This window comes from Maniola jurtina, chromosome 9 (assembly GCF_905333055.1).
Source record: "Maniola jurtina chromosome 9, ilManJurt1.1, whole genome shotgun sequence".
NCBI classification, from domain to species: domain Eukaryota; kingdom Metazoa; phylum Arthropoda; class Insecta; order Lepidoptera; family Nymphalidae; genus Maniola; species Maniola jurtina.
This window is the reverse complement of record NC_060037.1, coordinates 3,749,167-3,767,174: the sequence shown is the minus strand read 5'-3', so window position 1 is coordinate 3,767,174 and position 18,008 is coordinate 3,749,167.

Here is an 18,008-nt window from a genome sequence, read left to right as displayed (position 1 = left end):
AATCTGATTTTCAACCCTGTTTTATCGTATCATAAAAGCTACAAGCCTACATGAAACTATTTTTTTATTTGAATTGATACATACTGGACAGAGTTGGTAAGCTCATTCGATCTCCTGGCCGCTATTAATTGTGTAGTTTATATTATGTAATGCATGTAACATACTGCAAAAGGGCAGAGTCCGGTTGTTGCTAATTCTGTTGACGGATGGACGGCAATACGTCTCTGTCAGTGACCCCTGCGAGATTAGTACGTACGTCATCAGATCGGTGTTTGATCAAAATGGATTAAGCCTATTTTATTTGCTGTTATGTTAAATGAGTAGAGGGTTCCTGCAGGAGTTAGTAGGCTATAATTAAATACCTACCTATTATTGATTTGTACAGTTTTTTATGAAACCCAAACACATCTTTTTATTAGAAAAAGTTTGAATTTGCTAACTGTTAGCCACAATTTCGTTCGCTTGGAATTTAGATTCTTTAATTAAAACCCCTTAAGAACAACTTTTTAGCCGGGAAGAGAAGACCATAGGAAATCAGTTCCCGGTCATACTATAAATACATAAATAAATGCGAAAGTGTGTTTGTTTAGTGGTTTATTACTTTGTCCTTCAATCGCGTCGCAAGTCGCAACGGAGAAACAGATTTACGTGATATTTGCATGGGTGTGGTTAAAGACATGGAGAGTGACATACGCTATTTTTTGTTTTGGATAAGCAAAGAGTTCCCACGGGATTTTCAAAAACCTAAATCCAAGCGGATGAAGTCGCAGGCATCGATCAGTAAATAAATAAATCAAAGAAACTAATAGACTATAGACGCAAACTATAACAACTCTTAAATTAAAAATATCTTCATATAAAATGGTACACTTTCGTATTGCGAGATCATCATTTTCATGATCTTATTTGCTTGATATTCGTAATATACTTAGCGTTTAACTGCGGCCACGATATGAATAAAACTGAAATTATTGCGCATAATAATATTATGTTTTATAGCTCGCTGTTCCAGTGCGGTAACTCAGTTTCTTGTTATTTGTTATTTAGCAGATGTTGCGGCTTCGCCCGCGTTTTAATTAATTTTATTTCTGCCGTGTTATTACAGTACGAAACTATAATAGTGGAAAATGGGTGGAAATTTAAAGTCTGACGGTAAAAGAAGGTATTTTCACAGTTTTCTAAGTTTCATTACATGTTACAGCTGAAGTATAAAGAATGTGTAAAGTCAACATTGCCTAGGCAGATTTCCCGAATTAATAGAAGGGTCTCCTATCTTTTTTGCGACTTGTGTTGTTATTTCAAATATTTGATCAATAAATTCTCCGATGCGCCAATAATATAAGTAATAATTACAAGTATAATTTAAACTGTTTTCAAAAACCCCGACTGCAGTTTACACTGCATCTTTTTCAGCCCTCTCGCGCATAATACCCGCCATTTTGATTTTTTAAGAATTTTATAGCTAAACCAACTCAGTGACAATCCCGCCATCAAGATGAATCTAATGACGTATCATCAATTGGTTTATTAAAATCGATTGAGCCGCTGAGTTACAAGTCATAGGAACGGACATGCATATAATTATACTAGTATATAACCCTCCTTGTGTCCTTCGCTGCAATCGGGTAAAAATACGTGTGTCGGAAGGCCCACATCCAGCGTACTTCATCCGTAACACCAACACTTTGTCAGACTTTTTTTGTTGTGATCTTGTAGGGTAATAATAATAATTTAACAACGATAGTGGAAATAGCTTCTATTTTCCCAATAACAGGTACCCGGAGCTCCGTTCGCATACACTACTCGATAAATAACGTCTCGAGAACTTTGTGCAGTAACCATGATTTGCTTATAAATTAGCCAGATTATTATGTATTTAAAAAAATGCTTAATATTATAATAGTCCTTATTTAAAGTGCTAATTTACTTCTTACCACTTACATTTATAGAAAATACTATTCTACTGGTGACTAAAATAGTAGAAATTTGTTAAATATTTTGAGATGACAAAATTCGAAACTTTTAAAGTTCTTCAGACATCACTACCCATTTATTATTCTTGAAAATGCGAAATCACGTCGCAACGGAGCAATGGATCGACGTGATTTTTTGCATGGATATAGTTAAAGATCTGGAGAATGTCATAGTTTGAACTTATCTTGATACTTTTTATCCCGGAAAATCAAAGAGTCCCCACGGGATTTTTGAAAACTAAATTCACGCTGACGAAGTCACGGACATCAGCTAGTTTACCATAACAAAATAAAAAGCTTTTAAAAGTCGATAGGTTCTTAATAAAATTATTCTTCGAGTGAAAATGAAACAAGATTCGAGGAACTTACGTTTTATTTATAAAAATATGATCGAAAAAATCTAGAAAAAGGTTTTTCTCGTCGATCATTATTTGATTACGCTTTCAGTTTCTTAAAAGAATTCTGTTGTTATTAAATTTGCGGAGCTTTTTAGGCTGGCCTTGAAATAAAAGCAATTAGCTTTGAAAGAAAATAATTTTACACTGAGTAAGGCAAAACGCATACCTACAGAGTGGAGTTGAAAGCAGCGTCTTTTTTGATAACAACTCAAACGCCGTTCAAGCGCCGCCCGTTCGGAACTTTGAGTTGCCAAAGATACCAAAGTAAATGAACCTGAGTTTTTTTACACAAAAGAAATTATTGTCTTCACATTACTTAAATACGTCATAATAATTTAAACACAAAAAAAAACTGTGTTTCAAGACACCATGCCTTTTCTCCAAACTTATAAAAAAAAAACAACTTAAGTTTGATTTGTTATCTAATATCTCACTGCGCCTAAGCTCCATTCGATTCCATAGGTACGCGTGGCGCCTAAGTGTTGTAAAAGGAGGCGAGACTAATCAATCTTGGCTGGCAGCCTGCCCGTGAAACTTGATCCATTCATTCGGCTTATGTAGCCGACTGCGGATACTATACATTTTGTCTACTATACATTGAGTATTACTTGCTAGATTTTAACGAGATTCAGGAAATGTTTAAAGCTGCTAAGTTTAACTTAATAATGAAGACACTTGCCTATTTTTAACAACACACGCCATAGTTTGCTCACAAATTGAATAATAAATAAATAATCTAAAAGCGCACTTTTGGCACTATTTTCTACGGAAAATTCCGTTTGGTATTTATCCTGCTCGCACATAAATTCCATAATGTATGTGCTTGTTTTTATTTGTTACCTTACGCCTCAGTATCTCAATCGATTTTAATAAAATTTGACACAAAACTTAAATACTACTTGGGCCTAGGATACTATGTTTTCATCGTTATTTACTAGTGCTATCATGGTGCTACTGAAAAAAAAACTTTATCCACAGTGAATTTAAAAATATACTGTCACCCTGGTGATGCATTAGAACATTTGAACGTAATATACCTCGGTGTGGATATACGTGAAACCTTACGAATGTAAATTTTAAGTACCGACAAGTGAAGGTTACAGTATTTAGAAAAGAGGTGATAACTTTCAAACGGCTGAACCGATTTTCTTGGATTAGAGCTAGGAACACTCTCGATTAAGCCACCTTTCAAACAAAAAAAACTAGATTAAAATCCTTATAACACCCCTCTTTTTAGGTCGGGGGTTAAAAAGCAAATTGCATTAAATCATCTATAAGTGCAAATTCCTTATTAATTAATATTACTTACCTTTAAATGCGAAAGTGTGTCTGTCTGTCACTTGCTAGTACAGCTGTTACTTTTTAATAACAAAATATTATACTTTATGTGCATTTAAAAGAGTATGAAGATAAATTACGTTTGTTTTATATTTCGCTGGATAGATAATGATCAAAAAATCACGAATTACTTTAATAAAAACCATATTATATTGATAGCTAAAAACTGTATATATAATCACAAGACTTCAATAATTCAGAATAGTACTATATACATAAGAAAAATAAATGTAATAAAAAGCGAAATGATTCAGCTGGCAAATTCCATGTTTTCTGCCTCAACAGCGACTTTTCACGTCAAATTGAAAATTATTTTGGATTAGTAATACCTTTCTCTATCGCGGAGCTTTCCACAAATTCTATCAAAGGAATATTTTGTGTTTATGTACACAACACAATCAATATAAGCGTTTGTTAGAATACTTGTTTGAATATCTCTTCTAACAGCTTCGTGAACCTGAATATATCAAGGGTGTTTAATTATTATGATTCTAGGTGCATGCGACTTCTTTTCCGTAGTTTTATTTTCCTCCAGTGTAGGTTAACATTATAATAAGAAGCAAAATAATAAGCATGGCGTCATCCTCGTAAAAGCTCCACGATTTCAGACACTACACATAGTTAATAGCCGTATGGTGTGAAGGAAAAGTTGAATATGTACGGAAAAGAGTAATCGGTTGCTGATAACATGTAGGTACCTACCTATTCAGCGTGAAGCAAACCATTGCTAAATTAGTCAATGTGGTCAAGACAATAGTAACAGTAACGATTCACGTCCCTTCAGATCCGAAAATTTTCAAGCTGATGTATACGTTAAAAAATACTGACCTATGAGTGTCATACAACATAATATAACCATATGTATTATATATAGAAAGTATAAACTGAATATTTAATTAAAAAAGAAAATAAAACACTACAAAACTGCACTGAGAAATGAAAGAAAAATCTCTTTCTTATGACAAATCTACTGAAGTATAAAGAATCTTAAATCATTGCTAGACCTTGTACAAAGATTGCGATTTAAAAATTCAAAGCCGAGCAGTTGCTTAATGGAAAAGCGTTTAACATACGACCTTGCGGACTCGTTTCAATATAAAGTCAAGATCGTTTAAGTTTCTAACGCAAGAATTAATTTGATTTCAAACAGTGATATTAGTTAGACTTATAGGGTATATTGTGTAAAAAAGAAGATTCCAACCCTCAACAGCGCAAAGGTAAAATTGGTAAAAATATTCAAAATTGTATCGTAGGTTTGAAACTTTTAACAGAACTTTCAACTACAGTATAAGTATACAACAAGATTTGGTTCTATAGTTTCAGTATAGTGTTTTTCATAGTATTTTTATCACACATCTTGCAATAATGCCTCATAAATATTATTTCATTTTTTTTAAATATTTATATGTACTTATCATATAAAGTTGTATTTAAGTGGTATAGCGTATAAAGCATTTTGTCTAATGTCAATCGATAGAACATGAGAAATTTCTCACAACGGTCGGTCGATTATATCTAGGTTATCTCCTTTTCAATAAAGTACTATAGTTGTTATCAGGGCCCCAGATTTGTTCCGCCGCGATAAATCTCGTCGGAATGTCAATACTTGTCACAAATAGGGGATAAATCATGTCTCACGAAGGCCCTTGTCTCATTTTTCGTTTTATTTTTCACTTATTCCCTCTTGTGTAGCAGAAACGTGTTTTATTGTTGGCCTACGTTATATTATACGACTTTTTTTTTAGTTTTGATAAAATTATTTTCACACCAGCCTAATGGGAATGATGTATCTTGGATGTATCTATCTAAAAAATTTAGTTAGAGTAGGTAGGTAATTCCTCTTCTCGTTTTTTCAGAGCTTCGCCCACGTAAATTTCAGGTCAACGTGAATTTCATGTGAATTTTTGTGCTATTTACCAAATAATGAAGGATTTTTAAACTGTAATAAATAAGTGATTTCACTTTTAAACTGCGATACTTTCCTTTAAAAAAACTAAACTAAAAGAAAAACACATCTACTAACTACTTACATAGACTAGGCTTGGTTAAAAATCATTATCAGAGTTTGATTCTCTGTGATTTACGCCTTGCTTGGCAGGTTTACTCACAAAATAATTTTAATTGATTTATTTATTTATTTAAATACCTTGATTGCTTAATACAATGATAAAGAGAAAAAAATACAGAATAGACTTGAAAACAAATGGCGACCTTATCACTACAGTGATCTCTTCCAGGCAACCGATACTTTAGAAATTACAGAACTTATAGTTTTTACTAATTCGTAGAGCAAGTGCAAGTATAGAAAAATCCATGATAGTTTGTGATAATAGCGTGCCACATATCTAGTTCATAAAGCTAAGCACAGTGACAATACATTATAGGTTTTAGACACCTGTTTGAAGAGTCACTCCATTAGTGCCTCGCTGACACCAAACATTTATACTCTATGGCAGATCTCTTACAACCGAGAAAAACTTTCATGCAACAATGTTCTTTATCATGTAGACTAGAGAGACTATTTCTGCACTCTGGTTTGGATTTTAAATCGGATTACGATTTCGTTGGTTGTACCTAAAAACCGGTACATAGGTGCTGGTGCTGTCAAAGGAAATAATCACATTTGGAACAGAGCTTCCCTTTGAAGCACATGTTCCATTGTTTACCTGAGTTTGTGCGTGGTAATGCATTCAAAACGAACTGCAATCGCACCTGTGAAATTCTCAAATAAATCACCTTCGCCATAGAGCATTCAGAGCCTGCGGCTTTACCGTCTGCGAAATATGTTAGAGATAACAAAAAATACACAAAATAAAAATTCTGTTGCCAATAGCAATATTTTTTCCGTAAATTTTTAGTGAATATTCATTTTTAGGGCTCCATGCCCTAAGATGCCAACGGGACCCTATAACTAAGCCTCCGCTCTCCGTCTGTCGGTCCGTTCGTCTGTCCGTCCATCCTTCTATGCGTCTGTCTGACAGCGGGCTGTATCTCATGATCTATAATAATAGGTAAAGAGTTGAAATTTTTACAGAGTGTGTGTATGTATATCAACATAAAAATTTCAAAGTGACCAGCGTGCAAATTAAAAAGTACATAGTGTTAGGTATATCTTATATGATGGCACAGAACCCTTTTTTTACTAATACGTATTTTTAGATTTTATTTATCTTTCCTGTTCTCAAATAGTTAAATAAATAATATGGATATTACTTTCTTATTAAATCAGTTTTAAATTCTAAACATTCGACATAACTGGTAATCAACTTTTTTAATTTAATCTCTTTGTAAGTTTAAACGCTAAGCTTTAATTAACTTAATGGCATTATAATGAAATTGGAAACCGTTCCCAAGAAACATGACTAATTTTATATTTACATGTTTGTAAAAGTTTGATAGTAGGACTTATTTTCTTTCAAAGTAAGTAAGTACCTACAGTTACTGCTTGTTTAATTTTGTAAAATACACATACTTCTGCTTTTCATTTCATTATGAAGATAGGAACGTTTTTAATTTTGAAGATTCTTCTGTTAAAAGTTGCAGTGAAAAGAAAGAATTAAGTCGTTGTTTCCGAACTCGGCAATAGAATCATCATCACCACGAGGCAAAGTGTGACCAACTAAATTTTAAAATGCGTTAGGTGCGGGCGACGACGTCTGTGACTGGTGTATAATGGACGATCACCATATATTATTAATACAAGTGGATGGTCTCTGTAAATACTTCAAATACAGTATATAAGTCATAGATGTTAAGTATAAGTCGTATCGGTGCGTAGAATATTAGGTTGTCACTTGTCAGACCCTCGTCTGGTCGTCCCAAACTTTGACATTTGGCAGGTCACGATTTTCTATTTTAGGGATTAGATGGCTGCTTTTTATAATCTCATAGTAAAGTGATAGAGAAACGTAGTTTTATATAAATAAAATCTGTAGCGAGGAGATTGCAGCTGAAGAACCCTGATTATTTGGAAAACTTTAAATACAATGGATTTGCCATGTAAGAAAAAAAGGAAAAAAGTATTAAAATGGTGGGTCGAGTTGTGATTCCATGAGGTAGGAAGAACAAAGTATTTTCACCCGTTTCGTTGTCGCAATAGTTAAGTTAGTCGTAATTTTTTACGATGTTTTGGGATTTTAAACTGCTAGGAGTAGGACCTAGGTAGTAGGTATTATACCTAGGTTTAAAAATATCTATCATAAATTATTATCATCGGCTGAACCTGTTTTGATGTATACGGAAGTTTGGTGTGTGGAACTGTATTTTTCTAGAACAATCAACCATTTTTTTAACCCCCGGCCAAAAAAGAGGGGTGTTATAAGTTTGACGTGTGTATCTGTGTATCTGTCTGTGGCATCGTAGCTCCTAAACTAATGAACCGATTTTAATTAAGTTTTTTTTTTTGTTTGAAAGGTGGCTTGATCGAGAATGTTCTTAGCTATAATCCAAGAAAATCGGTTTAGCCGTTTGAAAGTTATCAGCTCTTTTCTAGTTATTACTGTAATCTTCACTTGTCGGGGGTGTTATAAATTTTTAATTTACACATGTTAAAGCAATATCTATAAAATCTAGGCATTGTGCCACCATTTTCAAGTGATTGATTGCATCGCCTACCCACTATCACCCCGAATTAGGCATGTAGATTGTAGACCGTTTGATAAAACGGTCCTTATGTAACCCACATCACTTGGACGACGTTTCAGGACCTAATGAAAACGGCGACGTGGGCGGGATAGTAATTAGTCTGGCTTAAATATATTTATTGCTCTACTTCCTGAACGCTTTGACGGCCTCCCTGGCGCAGTGGTCTGTCCACTGTCTGTCTTATTAGTGGGAGGTCCCGGATTCGATTCCTGGCAGGGGTTTGGAATTTTTAAATTTCTGGTCTGGTCTGGTGGGAGGTTTCGGCCGTGGCTAGTTACCACCTTACCAGCAAAGCCGTGCCGCCAAGTGATTTAGCGTTGCGGTACGAGACCGTGTAGAAACCAAAGGAGTATGGGTTTGATGAAAACTGCCATACCCCTTCCAGGTTAGTCCGCTTTCATCTTAGACAGCATCATCAATTACCACCTGGTGATGGTCAAGGGCTAACTTGTATCTGAAATAAAATAAACGTTCAGATTTTCTTCCAGACAAAACACATTTGCTATAAAATTACGCCAAAATGTGAAACTCACACTCAAAGCATTTATTTAAATTGGGCTATTGTACACTTTTTGATTGTAAGATAATGATGTAATGGTGATTATTAATAAGCTAAACTTAAAACTAAAGCTACGAGAGTTCTAAACACCCAGAGAACTTTTAAAGTTAGGTACTACCACGGAACTTCCTAAATCTGTGGGTACTACTTACCTGCTATGTAGCAGATAAGTAGTACCTAACTTGATTATGTAATTAAGTTAATATTATGCAATTGAGAAACAATTATTATAACAATTATTATTATTATAGCTCATAATTATGAGCTGTTTCTCTACTCGTTCTAACATTACGTAACTGAGAAATAAATTTCTTTTTCAAGCGATACAAAAAATCCTAGGTGCCTGAGACCAAGCATCTCTTCCTTGCATCCTTCCTTGGCATCAGACAAATCCGTTTAAGGTCCAATCCAGTTGACGGTTATTGTCAAGATTTCGCAGACTGTAATTTCATGCTTTATTTAGCAAGCAAGCAATTCAGAGTCTATATTTTTCCTTTAAGGAAATATTTTTCCTTATTATCCTAAGAAAACCAAAATTAAGAGATTACTAAATGATGCCCGCAACTTCGTCAGCGTGGATTTGGGCTTTTTAATCCCATGGAAACGCTTTAATAACGGACATAGACAAATTTTAATTCAAAGACTCGGAGAGTTCGGAGTCTGTAACTAAATCCATGCAAAAAAATCAGAATGATCTGTTGCTCTGTTGTGGCATGCTTGAAGAATAAGCCAAGAAACAAACATAGTGTTCGCATTTATAAACTTCGCCCGCGTGATATAAATTACATACAAGTTCGCCCTTGACTGCAATCTCACTTAGTGGTAAGTGATGAGGCAGTCTAAGGTGGAAGCGGGCTAACCTGGAAGGGGTATGGCAGTTTTCATTAAGCCCAGTATGGTTTCATTTTTTGGCCTTTGGTTTCTACAGGGCATCATACCGGATATACTCGTATGGTAAAGATAATGTAACTATATCCTATCAGCAAAAGGATTTTTGGAATCGGAACATTAGCCGAAGATTACTCCTACATCTAAACTGACAAACTTTATTTCTTCATAATATTATATAGTATAATAATAAATTATGATTTAAATATTTTTTATTCAATTACACTTTTACAAGTAGGTTAGTGACTTAACGGATCCCGCAATGTAAAATTCAGCGCTAAGAGACGTAAAAATACAGCTGCAAAATATTGCCACTTGAAGTTTCACAGTGTTTAAATCTTTTTCAGACGCCAGACAGAATTCGTGAGCATCTGCCCTCGTATGCAGAGCACTCTCGTGCTGCGAAGCTAGCCCGTGACCCTGTGTCTGTGAACTAGGTCGCCTAGTTTTAGCTCATCTAATTTTAGGCTATGAGTGTCTACGCATATGTAATAATATTAGAAAAAAATGTTGAATAAATACTATTAATATAACTATTTATTTCACTACTTCGTCGGTCTTGTGACCTGGATGGTTTATGTTATCGGTAAACACAAAACAGGATGTACAGTCAAAGCTCGAATTCTGAGGCCGACCGTACATACCTAAAAAACACGTAATATTGTTCTGCTACCAAGAAAGTTAAACACAATTGGGATGATGCCTATGTCAAAAATGAATGAAATATTGGGAATTATTAAATAGAGGGTCTTCCAAAATTCGTAAGATCCACATCTGCTGTTAGTTTTAAGTTTGCTAACCATTTTAAATTATCGATTTAACTAAAAAAGTGCGTCAAATTATGTCAAATGTCTATGATGTCACATCTGTGAATTTCATACAAGCTCCCTTACTAAGCGAGCGTTTTGACGTTTGATAAAAAGTTACTGATTTGACTAGTAGTCATCATCCCTATTGGGCGGGAGCACAGGAGTTAGTGGGACCTCTAAGGGCATCTCTTTGGAAGACGACCTCGCTGCACTCGCGCAGTCACAAGCTTCCGATGAAGAATTAAAGAGCCTGCGCAATGAAACTTCCATGAATTTAGAAAATGTCTACGCCGTAGCATTGATGCTACGCCTGTAGCTGTATAGCAGATTGGGTATACCTCGGTACTTACCAAAGATACAAATCGGTTAAGCTGATGGGTTTTTGGGAATCCCGGGAGAAACTTTTTGTTTGAAAAGCTAACCCTGTACCTTTCGTCACAATCGGTTAATCTGTTTGGCCGTGAAAAGGTAGCAGACAGACAGACACACTTTCGTATTTATAATATTAGTATGGATTAACTCACCACTAATTAATTAGTAGGTATTATACAAATTTAATGAACTGATGGTCTTATCTATACGTTAATTGAAAACCATAGTAATCCCACACGTTGCGTCAATTAGTTTGACATTCCATTACCTGCGTGTCCGAGGTTGATCGAGTTATTTGCGTATAGTGTGATCTGAGACCTCTTAATAGTGCTTCATCAATTTTAACTGTAATTTAATTATTTGCATTAATAGTTAAATAACGATAGATATTGTGATCACTTAAAAAAAATTGACAATGAATTTTAATTTGTGATATCATCCATTATAAAGTTAATTTACTTAGAAAACTTTCTACATGCTAAAATAAAAACAATAGGTAGCTGTTTTTGTGATTGTTGCAACTGCAGTCTCCGTTGGAAGTGACTTTAATGTTATGTAGTTTGTGTTGGGAGTTGACTAACCTGGCAGAGTTATGGCAGTTTTATTAAACCCATATCCAAGGCATAACTGTATTTATCTGCATTCCAAAATGTATATATTATAACAACAAAACTAAATAGTATACTTAATTTTAAATACCACAAAGTGTCAATATTTAGCTGTCACAGTTAGACTACAGGCCCATGTTTAAAAATGGGTGGGTCATATGAACCACCAGGTGACGTATACAGGACGATATAAGAGCATAAAATAATAAGTTTCAGCACTATGCCGTCACTTCTAAGCTGTCCAACAGAGTGCTGGTGAGAATTGAAAAGTGCAGGAAGAGTGAGTACATTTTGGTCATATATTTTTGTACGGCATTTTTACCATCGATAGATCCATGAAAAATAATAAGAAAGCGCGCAGTGCCGTAAAAAAATGGTGCGCCACAAAGTCAGTAAATGTTTTGATTTTCTGACAATTTCCGGGGTAAATTTGGTCATTTAATTCTGTACGGCACTAGTTTCATACTGTTTCAATACAGCCTCTAATCCATTATTCCGCAACGCCGTACAAAAATCATGCGACAAGGGGAAAAAATTGAGGGTAGCAACCCCCTCTCTTTCCGTGGTCCGGGGGGTGATTTGAGAAAGTACGGCTTTGGTTCCAAAACATTATCTAGCACTCAAAAGTACTATTAAAAATAATGCCGTAAAAAAATTAGTGTTCATTTGAATGTGTATCAATAATTATCTTAATTTCATGGTATACTTAATTTTTAAAGCTGTAAAATCATTTGACTCTGTACGGCAACTTTTTTTTTAACATGATAGTGTAAAATACTATTGTTATATAGTATTGCCGTTCAAAAGAAACTGTTCTAAAAAAAATTATAGATAAATACAAAAACTGAAATTTTTCAAATTATTGCAAAAGTTTAAATATTCATAGATTAATAAAATATAGCAATTTTCTACGCTTTTCCCTTGTTTTAAATAGTATTAAGATAAATAAATTAGGAAAAAATTATGCCGTACATTTTAATGCAGACCATATCTTTTAGGCTGATGAAAATGACGCTACCATTTTAAGGGTAGTACTTTATGGCCATCTGATACTGTACGGCATTAACATATTTTTGAAGAGAACAATTGATAATATGATAAAATCACTATGCCGTCTAACTGAAGTGAACGGGTGTGTATATAATATCCACATCCCCTACAAACCTTTGGACCAACGAAAATGTACGGCATGTAAAAAAATATTATCTATGCATAAAACACTTTCAAAATAAATTAATTTTATGTTGTTTCAAATCACCCCCCGGACCACGGAAAGAGAGGGGGTTGCTACCCTCAATTTTTTCCCCTTGTCGCATGATTTTTGTACGGCGTTGCGGAATAATGGATTAGAGGCTGTATTGAAACAGTATGAAACTAGTGCCGTACAGAATTAAATGACCAAATTTACCCCGGAAATTGTCAGAAAATCAAAACATTTACTGACTTTGTGGCGCACCATTTTTTTACGGCACTGCGCGCTTTCTTATTATTTTTCATGGATCTATCGATGGTAAAAATGCCGTACAAAAATATATGACCAAAATGTACTCACTCTACCTGCACTTTTCAATTCTCACCAGCACTCTGTTGGACAGCTTACAAGTGACGGCATAATGCTGAAACTTATTATTTTATGCTCTTATATCGTCCTGTATACGTCACCTGGTGGTTCATATGACCCACCCATTTTTAAACATGGGCCTGTAGTCTAAGTGTAATACGGCTGAGAGGTATAATTGGACCTATGCCTGACTTAACTATTATATTCGAAAGCCTATTACCATTATTACTATCTCTATACTATCTACGAGTATATCCAAACATGCGCGTAGTATCCTTTTGGGAGTTATCTTGCGAAGTTACATGACGTTGTCAAATATAGAGCTATTGAATCACGACCACACAAAACTAGACTGTGGTATATATTGGGGTTTGGAAAATAGGCTCCCGATGGTTTATTCCGGACAGGCTGTCCTTTTGTCCCGGCTTCTCCAGAGTGAAATTCGAGTCAAAATGTATCTCGGGTTTCAGTTGCCCGATTTTATAAAGGTAGACTTTGAACTACGACAGTGTTGTTTCAATCGGTTCAAAACAACACACGCAGTAGATATCACCTGAAGTAAAGTTTTGCATCATCATCAACATGATCATCAACCGCTACACGTCCACTGCTGGACAAATTCTATTATAGATATTATAGTATCTCACTGAACATTTGATGTCCCGAGATGAAACGTAGCCCATGTTATTCTCCAGGAGCCTCTGCCTTCATGATCTGTTTGGCAGATGCTCCATGAAAAGTTAACACTCAGCCAGACAGATACATATTAATATTGATTGCGCTTCAGATCAACGAGGAAACAATAACTTTGTATACAACACAAGTAGGTATATTATACCTATTATCTTGAATTTATAAACTAAATCCCGAGTAAATTATTTACCCTCAGTCCAAAATTTCTATAAATAATAAAATAAAGGATATATTGTCAGAGGCGGCCCAGGACAAACAATCTCGAAGGATGTTCCATAAATAATCTTGTCTTATAAAGATTCATCGCTCCTTGTGGGGGCTTAAGGTCTGGACAAACAAAGCGCGAAGGCAGAGCACGCCAAAATGATATTGACCGCGTATACGACTCAAGTAAATAATAATTAATATGAAAAAGGCAGGAACCTCCAAAATACAAAGAACTATAGAACGCGCTAGCATCGGGGATGAACACTTTTACTTTTACAGTTTCAAAAATTACAAGGTGCGACGACTGAAACCTCCTTTTTAACCCCCGACCCAAAAAGAGTGTCTGTCTGTGGCACCGTAGATCCTAAACGAATGAACCCACTTTGATTTAGTTTTTTTTTTGTTTGAAAGGTGGCTTGATCGATAGTGTCCTTAGCTATAATCCAAGAAAATCTGTTCAGCCGTTGGAAGATTATCAGCGCTTTTTGTTCTTTATATCAGACTTTTGGTCTGCAAGTATGTTGTACTGTCGATGTCGGAAGCGAGGTCAAACTCCCCATTGTGTTATTACACTTATTTTTATATTCGTATGCATTTTAAAATAGTTTTTAGGATATATTCTATTGTGTTATTTTTTTCTTATTGTATTAGTTGCTTGAATTAAATAAATAGGTAATGAAAATAAAATTAGATTTTGGTCATAACCGAAACCGAATATCGCCCTTTGTTTTGGTTTTGGCAGTTTTGACCGATACAAAAACTACGGGCATTTACTAATTACAAGTTCTGGGAGCCATTTTGAACAAATTACGTCACGCGTTTTGTTCAACCAAGCCTTAACTCATATCGTACCGCATCTCTACCGTGACGTAAGTTACAAACTTTTCCGCATACACTTCAGTAGGAATCATGTCTACCAAGTTTTCTACTATATTTTCAGGCGATGTAGGGAAAAATGATTTATAAAACCGGTATACATTGGTTTATATACAAAGTAATGTTGATAATATTTTAGAACCTTTGCAAGTTTATCTCCTAAACGCTTAGGTAGGTACTATAAAAACCTAAATGCATGATGCATCTCATTTTCACCTAAGGACAGTAATTTTATGGTACAGATGAATATATTATATTATAGTTATTATAGTAACTAGTATATAAGTCAGTATCTATCATTATTAAATTTTTACTTTACAGAGTAGTACTATAAAAAATTTATAGACGCGGATTTATATCGCGGACGAAGTCGCGGACATCATCTAGTTCATACTAATATTATAAATGCGAAAGTGTGTCTGTCTGTCTGTCTTTCTGTCTGTCTGTCTGTCTGACTGTCTGCCTGTCTGCTACGTTTTCACAGCCCAACCACTGAACCGATTTTAATGAAATTTGGCACAGACTTGGGATACATCCCGGGGAAGGACATAAGCTATTTTTTATCCCGGAAAATCGATGAGTTCCTACGGGATTTAAAAAAACTGAAATCCAAGCGGGCGAAGCCGCGGGCATTTTCTAGTAGTAAATAAGTACTTACTCGTAGAAACTACAAAGTCGACCTAAGCAACTTACTTACCTCATCGATGATACTGTTTCAATTTGAGTTCAATTCAGAAACTACCGCAGGTTCAATTACTTGAATTCTGAAACTGGCTCGTAAAATCTGAGTGTAATATCGACGGTTCAGTGCTCAGATTGCGGTGAAATACTGTGGCTTCCAGTGTTTTAAGAGAAATTGCGCTAGACAGGTAATTCACATACCTTGGTACTTTTACGTTTAAAATGTAACATTCTAGCTTTTAGAAAATCTTTCCAAAGTATGTAGCAGTATTCCCCATGGCAGCTTCGGTAGACGTTGGTTATCACGAACCTCATACTATGAAGTAAATTGTACTCCCTCATTACTTTTTCTTGAATTCCGTGGGAACTTTTTATTAATTGTCCGCGATTAAACGTAGCCTGTGTGTTAATAATAATTTTTGTTAAATCAGAGCATAATATCGTAAAACTGTGGTATAATCATGGACCTATAACGCTCGGTATAAGCTGACTGGCTGATGAATATGTGTTTTTAACCGACTTCCAAAAAAGAGATTCATAAAAATATACAATTAAAACTCTCACAATAGGCCCTTTCATTTGATTTGTGTAAACAGTTTGAAAACTTTTTTCAATTATTATCTGATTTGATACTATATTTTGAAGCCAAGCCCTACATGGGACATACAGAAGTCGAGAACAAAAGCTAATAATAGAGCTATACAATATAACATTCTTCTGCGGCATGTGAATTGTGTGCCTAGTTTAATGAATATAAATTTCTTTGAAGGTTGAAACTACATTGAAAATTATGCAGAACATTTCCAAAGTTCCACGTCACAACTATGTTGAAACTTTTGAACTAGCTTGTCGGGGACGGTGTTATTCATCGAGTTACCTGCTTCATTACAGATGAATAGGCTCGAGTCAAACTCGAGTGAGCGCTAAGGGCGGCCGTACATGGGCAGCTTGAGCAGTTTAGCGTTAGTCAACTTTAATTAGCTATTGGCGTCGATTCTGATGCCTTTCTCTAAACTAAAATTAGAGTATCTGCTTCTTTTTCTTTTTAATATTGTTAAAAAAGGATGGAAATGAATTTGAAATTTACAACTGAAAATTTTAGTGCTACTGAACTTTAAATGCTCAAGATTGGCACGTAAAGTTACGCGGTTCTGCAGTTTTAAATTTTTAGTTAGTTTGTCCTTTTGTTCTTCCATTGGTAAGAAAAAATGCGAATATCTAAAATTTTGTCAACGTCAGAATCAGTAGGCACCATTGTCAACTACTCAAGCAAGGATCAACCGTCATTACTTATTACTGCTAGAGCAGTTATTTTTAACCACTGCATTTCGCTGTTGACGTTTCACGCTATATAGTCAGTCAACTCATGCATCATGACTGTTTCAAGCTGTCCGTGTATGGCCACCCTAACTCACTGACTCTGAGTCTATTGTTCTATTGCACTTTGCCTCGGCGGCGGTGTCGGTCAATTTTAATGAGGCAGGAATGTTTAAAGCATTTTCGTTTTATAGCCATGCCGAAGCTTCATTGGTGCATCTTTCAGATTTCCTGCCTAGCTTTTTCGTTTCCCGTGGCTTTCCCACTGTTTGTAACTATTTGGGTGATAAAATTTTCTGCTTCCTTAATATACCACCCCAAACGAGAGACATATTATGGTTTATCTGTTTATATTTGTTAGGTTTATTTCGGTAAAATGTTCTATTTACTGCCAAGAATTATTAAAAAGTGAAATCTTAAGTCCCGATTTGAAACACAAGTTAATATTTCCCCAGACATTATTTGGTCCGAAACAAAACATATATAAACAAACATAAGGCGAGCAATTTCCTAATGCAACTGCCAAAAATCCTTACCATTGTGGCCCCTCGAGGAAACGTGAGATATTACAAGAGTGCCATGAATGGAAGCTTAGCTTTATCCTGCTTCCTAATACCTACATAATATTGTTACCGCTTGTGTGTTTGTTGCTATATTACCAAGATTTTTTTTGTTAGAATTTTGTCAAAAACGGTGTACAACAGTCAAAATTGTGAAGCAGTGCCAGGTAAAAAGATGTCTGACGGCACTGGAAGGATACGTATCTGCATATATTATGTAGATATACTGTACTTTTGTATTGCACAGGAAGAAAAGGTTGCATGAAGAATCAATCGCAGGGCAGAATACATCGCTTATATTATACTTAGCTTAGCGGGAATATACTTCCCTCATCTGTGCTTGATGCGCTATATCGTTTTATGCGGGCAAATAAAATAATAAAGTGCTTTATGTAATATTAAAAAATTTCAAACTCTTACTATTCTAAATCCCAATACCAAGAGGTTTTATAATCTTCACTTTTTTCTGGAATTTTATATCCATTAATCTTTTATACTTGGATGAAAAGCAATTTGCTAAAAGT